The 10,605-nt window shown below is 35.3% G+C and overlaps 1 long non-coding RNA gene across 1 annotated transcript; it reads right to left on the bottom strand.

The window, feature by feature from the left end:
• Positions 1 to 795: 795 nt before the first annotated feature.
• On the bottom strand, positions 796 to 4,720 carry LOC144224610 (uncharacterized). Its single transcript, XR_013333090.1, has 3 exons — positions 4,651 to 4,720; positions 3,349 to 3,483; positions 796 to 1,024 (listed from the first exon to the last, which is right to left on the bottom strand). It is a non-coding gene; the product is annotated as an uncharacterized LOC144224610 (long non-coding RNA).
• Positions 4,721 to 10,605: the final 5,885 nt, after the last annotated feature.

Raw genomic sequence — 10,605 nt, 5'->3', positions numbered from 1 at the left:
AATCAACTCTCACTTTGATGGCATACAACCTCAAAATTTATTTTTTATTTATTTCTGAGAGAGAGAGCACAAGCGTGAGCAGGGGAGGGGCAGAGAGAGAGGGAGACACAGAATCTGAAGCAGGCTCCAGGCTGTCAGCACAGAGCCCAACTCAGGGCTCGACCCCGGGGCTCTACCCTGGGCAGAGCCCAACTCGGGAGCTGGAAAACCCACGAACTGTGAGATCATGACCTGAGCCGAAGTTGGACGCATAACCGGCTGAGCAACCCATGCTACCCAACAACCTGAAACTTTAAAACTCCTATACTTTCACTCTTCCTGGCTTCAGAGATTTTTCCCTCCATGGGTGGGAACTCAAGTTCAAACTACAAATTTGCACTCAAAGAACATTCCTTAGACCAACAGTGCCAAATACTAGCTCAAGAGATAATTAGCTTGTCTGGAACTAAGCCCCCAACACCAGAGCAAAGAGGGAAGGGATCTTCATAGAGCAAGAACCCTCAGTAGAAAACATTTCCAGTTACTACCTTTCATATCTTATAACTATGACAAAGCCATTTAGCATTTGGAGATGATTAAGTTTTCACACACTTCTACATTACCTTCTGTTTTCCTTCATTTTAAACAAAACAGCTGCTCCTCCATTTGCTTCTTAAGGCATTTGGATCATCAAACAGGCATTTCCATTTGATCTCACAGGCTGGTACTCATGGGTTTTGCACTAATTAAAGATGATAAGGTGAAAGTGAGACAGAGAAGGTCCAAACCGTTCATCTAATAGTAAAAGTGTGTATTCCTCAAAATAAGCAAATGCTACAGTAACTTTAAAGTACTCCCCTGACACTTTGAAGTTTGTGTGTTGTACTGGCAAGTCTAAAATGAGACTCAGCCAAGACAGGCATTAGCATGTCAAAGAATAAGCTTCATTTTCACTGTGAGGACTCTATTTGAAGTCTTGTGCTCAATGGCATGGCGCTCTGGAGGCAGCCGAATTGCTTGCTGTTATTCCAGATGTGCATTGTCTCTGTAGAAATACAATTTCACAGTCATTAAACATGTTAAGTTCATCAAGAGATAATTATAGAAGAAAGCCTGACAGAAGTGTTTCAAAATCTTGATAGAAGTTTTGCCTATTGATCTGTTTATTGATTTTTATTAGCTTGGTATTGGACTCCATTGTTCATATGTATTGTTAAAATCAAAGTAATTGAATGGCCTTGACCAATCATACTATTGAAAACTGCACAGAAATGCTTTTATTCCCAAATATCTGTGGCGTTATGTCACAGCGAAGTAACTACAAATATTAGCTGAATTCCTTTTCTTCTCAAATGTATATCTAGGTAGATTTTAATTAGAAAAATTGTTAGAGTGCTCAGAGAAAGCTAGCATAAATAACTCCAGTTTGCTAAATCTTTTCATGTAAGGAAGCACCACCTTCTTATTCTTAAACATGATTTCTATCTGCATTGAGTAAAAGCCTTCAGAGTTAACAAGTGAACTCTTAAAAGACTAATAGAGAAATAACAGGAAGTTACAATTTGACCTGGAGATTAAGTTTTTAAAATTTAAAAAGACAAAGATGATCTTAGGATTTCAGGTAGTTCTCAATTCTTAAAAACCAATAAATAAAAATAAATTCGTTAAAATAAATGAAAATTCATTTTAAATTGTTTTAGGATAAAAATAATTTCATTGATCATTTTATGTTATTTAGAGATTTTCGTACGACCTTTGCTCTGAGTGAAAGATAAATACATTTCTGTTCAAATTAATATTACATACATATAGCATGTTTCTTTGATAAATATGAAATTTGAGAACTTTTAGCACAGTTAACATTTATTTTGCTTTACTTTCTAACTTTATTATATCAAAAATAGCTATTTGTCATAGACATGATTGTATAAGAATTTTTAGAAAAATGTTTATCATGTTTCTTGTCCGATTACAAAAAAGTACTATATCCCATTGTAGATAATTTAGAAAGTACAACAAAATGTAAATCATCATTATCATCTTCATCATCGGACTTATAAAGAACAATGTTATTATGATGGCTTCTTTTTTTGTAGTGTTTAGTTTCCAAATGAATAAAACTTCTTATAAAAAACTTGTTATATTGTATGTATAGATTTTATCCTGATTTTTATCAATTTTCTATAATTACTGGCATCATTTTCTCATATCTGTAAGGATTCATCAAATAAGTGATTTTTTGATCACTTATTAGTAATCACTACTACTAATTGTGTTGACTATTAATATGCCAACTAACAGTGTTTATAATTGTTCTAATATCAAACTTTTGGTTAGTTCTAAATTTCTGATACAAGACATAGAGCTACACAGACTACCTATGTACATGAATATTGATCATATCACTGTTCATGTTTCCCAATATAGATTATTAAGTGAGGAATTGTGAAAACAATTTTTTAATGTATTTATTTATTTTGAGAGAGAGACAGAGAAGGAGGGCTAGAAAGAGAGGGAAAGAGAATCCCAAGCAGATACTGTGTTGGCAGGGCAGAGCCCAATGTAGGGCTTGAACCTATGAACTATCATAACCTGAGCTGAAATCAAGAGTAGGGCACTTAACACACTGAGTCACCTATGCACCCTGTGAGAACAATTTTGATGAAAATATATATGCTCTTTTACTCAATTTCTTACTCTCATCTCCCTTCAGTCATCAAAAAGCCATCAGTTTATTTAATACAATTTGAAAACTATTTTCTTTAAGATTATGTATCTTTCTCTATTGTCTTGAAAGAATTCTCTCAAGATTTTACACTTTCATACTAACTTAACCTTTATATCAATTAAATCATCTGACATACAAGGTGAACAATATAAATATAGTGTCCATAAGTCTCTGAGGTTTTTTATATTCAAACTACAGCTATCTACAACACTGGGAATTACATAATCAACAACTGAAGACTTCTTGTTGCTTATCTTTTTCGTTAGAGGCATGATTCTACAAAGCATAGTGTTAGTCATTATTAGAGAAAGACAGTTGCTAATTCCATGTAGGATTTTGTGGTATATTGTGATCTGAATGCACAATACTAAAAAGTATATTTTCATGCAAGTCCAAGGAACTAAAACATACTGGAGAACCAGTTCATCTACTATTAAAATAATATGCAAAAAAGGACACTGAACCTAGTAAGATGTATTAATGATAAACATAGTTTTCTTAGTTCTTAGGGATTTTTGTTATTATTTTAAATTTTTAAGTATTTCTTCTGTCTTATTTTGATTTTAACAGTGGAGAATAAATTACACTTTAAAAATTTTGTCTGGGTGCACCGGGGTGGCTTCGTTGGTTGAGCGACTGACCAGCTCAGGTCATGATCTTGGGATTTGTGAGTCCAAGCACTGCACTGGGCTGTGTGCTGCCAGCTGGGAGCCTACTTCAGATTCTGTGCCTTCCTCTCTCTCTGCCACTTCCCCACTTGAGCTCTCTCTCTCTTTCTGAAAAATAAATTTAAAAATTTACAATATTTAAAAAATTTGTCTGCATATTTGACTATAGTTATGAAGTAACTTAGAATATAGGAAAGGCATCATGTAATAAAGCAAATGACTTTCCTTTTCTCTGCCTACCTAACAAGTAACACTACCAAAGTATTTCATTATAGTGAGAAGCTACTAGAGTGACATACAGATTAATCTGCCTCTCAGAATTTGTTGCAAATAAACTAGTTCAATACCCACTAAAGCCACTATCAGGATGTGAGGGATGTGAGAATAACTATTTTAAGCTAAAACCCTTATTTTTTTTTTTAATGTTTATTTTTGAGAGAGAGGTAGAGAGAGAGACAGAAAGGCCGAGGGGCTGAGAGAGAGGGAGAGACAGAAGTCAAAGCAGGCTCCAGGCTCCACTCTGTCAGCACGAAGTCCGACTCAGGGCTCAAACCCACGAACCGCGAGATCATGACCTGAGCCAAAGTCAGATGCTTAACAGACTGAGCCACCTAAGCACCTCTAAACATTTATTTTGGAAAGTATTATTTTAAATGGTCAGCATATGGAAATTTCTTCATATGCTTTTTCATTTATCCAGTTGGCTTTAAAATACAGTTTCTGGGGGCGCCTGGGTGGCTTAGTCGGTTAAGCATCNACATTTATTTTGGAAAGTATTATTTTAAATGGTCAGCATATGGAAATTTCTTCATATGCTTTTTCATTTATCCAGTTGGCTTAAAATACAGTTTCTGGGGGCGCCTGGGTGGCTTAGTCGGTTAAGCATCCGACTTTCGCTTAGGTCATGATCTCGCGGTTCGTGGGTTCGAGCCCCGCGTCGGGCTCTGTGCTGACTGCCAGCTCAGAGCCTGGAGCCTATTTCAGAGTCTGTGACTTCCTCTCTCTCTGACCCTCCCCTGCTCACGCTATCTCTCTCTCTCTCTCTCTCTTTCCTAGAAATAAAACATTAAAAAAATAAAAAAAAAAACAGTTTCTGTGTTGTGTCTTAAGTAGATAGGAACAAGTTCAATCTGTAACATCTACATAATAAAATTTTTCTATATAACAATAATTTTCCATTCTAACCAGTTCTCTTATTTAAACTAAATATCCCCTGATAAATTCTTAGAATTATTTTAGCATTATTTTCCAATTCCTTAACAAGTTGAGACATACCTAACTGTGAAGCTGTAATTGGACTCAATAACCACCTGGAATGGTTGTTTTTATGGGAACTGCTGCTGGTTTTTCTTCTTCAAGCAAAGAAGACAAATCTAAATTGAATGATAAAAAAAACTATTTTAAAAAATCTCTGATGCTGTGTAGTAGCATTCAAGCAGAGAACTGTCTTGCTGGGTTCACCTCTTTCTCATTTGAAAAGAAAATTAGTGAGCTACATCAACCAGAACCCCATGAAACATGTTTAAGCTACTTCTGGCCTATGGAGTTTTAATGTCTTTTAAGATAACTCTTCCAGGTAAAATTAAAGGCAAGAAGGAGAAATAGACAATTAAGTTGGAACCTGCTTTAAAATATTTAATATGAGGGGCATTGATTAGAGACTATAAAATTCAATAGTTTCTTAAGTAAAATATAGTTATATATATAGAATCCCTTGAATGACCTAATAAAAATTAAAGATGTTAATTTTTCATTAATTTAAGTATTTTAAAATTTATTGTGACATTCACATTGGTAGATTTAAAATAAAGAAGTCCTAGATAATAATTGTCTCTATAGATTTCTTAAAATAATAATGTCTACTAGCTAGAAATATAAATTCTAGTAAAACCTTTGTCTTTAGAAATTTGTTACCAATGTATGAAGGAATGGAGAAATGTATTATGTGTATTATTTTTCTGATATCCAGATACTTTCTCTTTTTTAAGGGAGATGAATTAAAGCTCATAAAACTTGGGAGACTTACCTACTTGTNGATAACTCAACAGAAGTCATTCATCTATAAATTCAATATTCCGTCTTCTTCAATTAGCTAATCATGTTAGAAAAGAGTTAAGTTTAAAATTTTTTTTTAAATGTTTATTTTTTAGAGAGAGAGACAGAGTGCAAGCAGGGGAAGGACAGAGAGAAAAGGAGACACAGACTCTGAAGCAGGCTCCAGGCTTCAGGCTGTCAACACAAAGCCCCACATGGGGCTCAAACCCATGAATTGTGACATCATGACCTGAGCTGAAGTTGGAGGTTGAACCAAATGAGACAACCATGTGTGCCGAAGTGAGTCTATTTTGAATTTCATTTTTTCTCTTCCTCTTGATCTTCTATTCTCCAAAAACCCATTCCCACCCATGACTTAGTCCTCACCCTTATCACACACTGGAAGCCCTGGGCACCTAGCTTCTAATTTTATGAACAAGAGGCTTGATATGCAATTGGTCTTCCTAATGAAGACATGGCACATAGCATTCTTGCAGAGATGTGGCCACTCATAATGAGGAGAGTTGATGAGACGGCATTCAGCCACAGCCCTCCCATCTTACTTTGTTTATTGACCCATCACCCAGACTTTTGCCTACCACTCTGGATCCATGGGATATATAGTCCTTGTCAGTCCCTACTACCCCCCAACCCAAAGTACTGGAACTGAGTCTAGCAGCTCAAATATATGTAAGTCAGACAATATTCTATAGGTACTGGAAACTAATAAATGTTTTTGAACAGGGAAGTAAGGTAAAAATTGTTAATTTAATGCAATCTGTTGATTCTGTTACAAGCAGAAAGATGTATACTACCACATTTATCTAATTAAATTCAGTTGTTTAGATTATGGGGCACCAAAAACACCCAAAGCCTTATAAAATCATAATCCTCATTCATATCAAGACAATATAACAATAAATGGTGATATTAAAGCTGAGAACAGAAAGGAGGGTGGCATTGGGTTATGACATCAAAATGAAAGGAAGTTTTGGGATACAGCTGACTTAGAAAGAATTCATCTTAAATATATAATGGAGTGCTGGTGAAGTGTGGTGGCTAAAAGGGCTCAGAATCAAAGGAAATTAAGAGTTTCAGATAGTAGAGTATCTTTTACTTGACTCAGCAACACGATGTACCTTGGAGGAAAGAACAAAGATTTGAGTTAACAAAAAGAGCTGTCTCACTAATTTCTGTAGGCCCTTATAAAAAATAACCTAAAAGTAAATCAAGATTTTTTTCTTTAATTTCATGGCAGAATGCAGGCTGTTTTAGCAGGATTGCAAAGATTGAGGCTTATATAATCAGAGTGGGCTGCATGAATCTGCGGATCCCCAACTAAGCAGAGATATATTGAAAGCAGCTTCAGTGTGTCTATGAGTGTCTGAGAGAGCAGCAGAGCCCTGGTGCTATAATTAACATTGGTGTTAAATAAACATTTGCTAAGTGCAGCACAAGGTACAGGATGGCGAGCTGTAGTTCAATAACAGACCATGAAGGAAACTGAAATTCAAGAGTTTATTAGTTTCAGGTCTGAAGGAAGTATACTGCACAACTTGAGGGGCCACACAGAGAGGGTGAGGTAGAGAGCAGAGAGAAAGGGCAAGGACCTGGGGCACATGCCTTTATTTGGGTCTATAGGTAGAGTGCTTTGCGGTTCTTGGGCTAAGGCCAGGTTCACTAATTCCAACTAAAGAAGCAAGGTTTTCTTAAGCCCCACGGATGTCTTATCTAAGAGACATATAAGGAGGAGGCACTGGAAAGCAGGAGAGACATTGATCGCAAGGGCTGTTGGAAAATCATATCAGGAATTTACATTTTCTTGTGACTCTGTGAGCTGTTATCCATCACATGAACTTGCATGAATGGGCTAATGTCAGTTTAAGGTCCCTGCAGTACACTTGGCCAAATAAGATGGATGCTAAGGCAGCAGTATCATGGAGTAGCCTAGCTAAATTCCTGACACCTGGCTAGAAAGAGGGCTGCATGATGTCCACACCAATAGAAAGACCAGTAAGGAATCTCTTGGAGGATCCTAAAAGTAAGTGGTTGGAATACACTTTCCTGAGAAAAACACTCAACAAACTAGGAATAGAAATGAATATCCTCAAGCTGATAAAGACCATCTATGACAAATCCACGGCTAGAATCTTATTCAAAGACTGAATCTTTTCTCCAGATCAGGAACCACCACAAGGATATCTACTTTTACTACTTTTATTCAACATTATACTAGAGGTTCTAGCCATGACATTTAAAGAGAAAAAGAAGAAGAGATAATGACACATAGAGAGAGGGGAAAGAGGGAGGGAGGGATGGTAAAGTGGAAGGGTGGAAAGAAAGAAGATAAAAAGAAAATATCCAAATTGGAAAAGATGAAGTAATTTCAGCAGATCATATGATTTATATCTCTATCTATCTATTTATCTATCTATCTATCTATCTATCTATCTATCTATCATCTATCTATCATCTATATCTATATCTATATAGATAGATATAGATATAGATAATCTAAGGAATCAACTAAAAACTGAGGGAAAAAAACAAGTTCAGCAAGTTTGTTGCATGTAATGTCTTTACACAAAAATCAATAGTATTTTTCAAACACTTGAAATGAATCAAAAAATGAAATAAAAAACATATATTCACAATAGGATCAAAATGGATAAAATACTTAGTAATAAATTTAACTTTGGAAGAAAGAAGCTTTTAATGTGAAAAATACAAAATGTTGTCAAAAAATAAGATCTAAGTAAATGAAAAACCATCCCATGTTTGCGAATGAAAAAAATTAACATTAAGATGGCAATCATCTCCAAACTGAACTACAGATTCAATGCCATACCTCTCAGAATCCCTGCTGATTTCTCCACAGAAATTGACAGGATGATTTTGAAATTCCCCTGGAATGACAAAGGACACCGAATATTCTAAACAATCTTGAAAAAACAAACATACAGTAGGAGGACACACAATTCCCACTTGCAATACTTAGTCCAAAGCAATAGGAATCAAGACTGCAACACTGGCACAAGACACACATTTAGATAAATAGAATAAAACTGAGTCCAGAAATAAACTCGTACACATAGTCAACTGATTTTTGACAATGGTTCCAAAACCATTAAATGAGGGAAGAGTAGTCTTTTCAACAGATGCTCTAGATAAGTAAATAACCATATGAAAAAGAACAAAGTTGCATTCTTACCTAACATCATACATAAAAGTTGGCTCAAAATGAAGCAAAGACCTACATGTAAGAACTAAAATTATAAAATTCTTGGGTGAAGACATAGGGGTAAGTTTTCATGACTTCAAATTTAGCAAATGATTCTTTGATATGAGACCAAAGCATAAGCAAAACAAGAAAAAAAATAAACTTTATGAAAATTAAAAAAAATTATGTTTCAGTGGACACCATCAAGAGGGTATAAAGACAACCTCAAAATGGAAGAAAATATTTGAAAATCACATACCTGATAAGGGACTTGTGTCTGGAACATATGTAAATTCATACAAATCAATAATCAAATTAAAAAATGGGAAAAACATCTGAATACTCTTCCTTTTCAAAGGAAGATATACAACTAGCTGATAAGCACATTAATAGATGCTCAATCTCATCAGACATCAAGAGAACTCAAGTCAAAAGCATGATGGGATAACACTTCACCCCCACTAGGATGACTAGAATCAAAAAGTGTGTTAGTAAGTATTAGAGAGAATATGGAGAAACTTGAACCCTCCTCCACTGCTGTTGGGAATGTAAAATGACACAGCAAATTTGGGAAAACAGTCTAGCCACTTCACAAACAACTACAGAATTATATCAGGCATAGAAATTCCACACCTAGGGATGCCTGGCTGGCTCAGTCAGTTAAGTGTCCGACTTCGGCTCAGGTCATGATCTCACGGTTCGTGGGTTCGAGCCCCATGTCAGGCTCTGTGCTGACAGGTGGCTCAGAGCTTGTAGCCTCTCTTCAGGTTCTGTGTTTCCCTCTCTCTCTGACCTTGCTTGCGCTGTCTCTCTCTGTCTCTCAAAAATAAATAAAACATAAAAAAAAAAGAAATTCCACACCTAGATACATAACCAAGAGAATTATCAACACCTATCCACCAGAACTCTCTCAACCTCATTCCTTAGTGTCATTTTTTAAAAAATCTTAAACCACTTATCAGCATCATACACAGAGAAAGATTTGTTTATCATCTGTCCCTATAAACTAAAAATTTAGCACTGGATGAGTGGGAAGACTTGCTTGGTTTATGGTATAGTCTTGGTGCCTAGAAGAGTGTTTGGCACAGTGTAAATGCTAAATAATTATTCAGTGAATGAAGATATTATTGTTTGCAACCCCAGAAATAAACAAGTTACAAATAATTTCACAGTCTGTATCATAGTCTAGATTACATTTGGGGTTTGTATTTTGTTGTTGTTGTTAAGAAAATGCATTCTATTTTTTCTCTATATATAAAATATTAAAATTTTAGTTTATATCATTTGTTTCATATTAAATGGAACATGAAATAATATTAAATTTTAATATTAAATTCTATCCCTGTATATAAAATATTAATTTCTAATTTTATCCCCATGTATAAAACATTAACTTTTTATCTTAAATATTAAATTCAAATAAACATTGGCATCTGATTCTTGAGGAACCTTTCAAGGTAAACTATTTACATTAATTTTTTTTGAATTTTAATCAAAAGGGAGACAATTGATTTAAGTTACTAATTTATTTACTTAATAAACATTTATTTGGTACTTAGTCTGCGCCAGATGCTATGTTAAATCCTGGGCACTAAAAAGGTGTATGTGTTGGGAGCAGTGGGTAAATCTCACATGGAGCTGACTCAGATTTTGAGAGCCCCTTTGTAAAGCCCATAGTTTTGGTTTTGGTGTTTTAAAGTAATATACCCTTTTATTATACTTGTGTATAACTAATTTCAAGGGGAGACAAAGATTTGATTTTTCACTCACCATTAAAAACTTTGTTTTATATTTTTATTTATTTCTAGGAGAGAGAGAGAGACAGCGTGAGCAGGGGAGGGTCAGAGAGAGAGGGAGACACAGACTCTGAAACAGGCTCCAGGCTCAGAGCTGGCAGTCAGCACAGAGCCCTACGCGGGGCTCGAACCCATGAACCGCGAGATCATGACCTAAGCGAAAGTCGGACGCTTAACCAA

Source organism: Crocuta crocuta, unplaced genomic scaffold (genome assembly GCF_008692635.1).
Source record: "Crocuta crocuta isolate KB4526 unplaced genomic scaffold, BGI_CrCroc_1.0 scaffold192, whole genome shotgun sequence".
Classification (NCBI taxonomy): domain Eukaryota; kingdom Metazoa; phylum Chordata; class Mammalia; order Carnivora; family Hyaenidae; genus Crocuta; species Crocuta crocuta.
The sequence above is the reverse complement of the archived record's forward strand: the minus strand, read 5'-3'. Positions and strand labels throughout refer to the sequence as shown.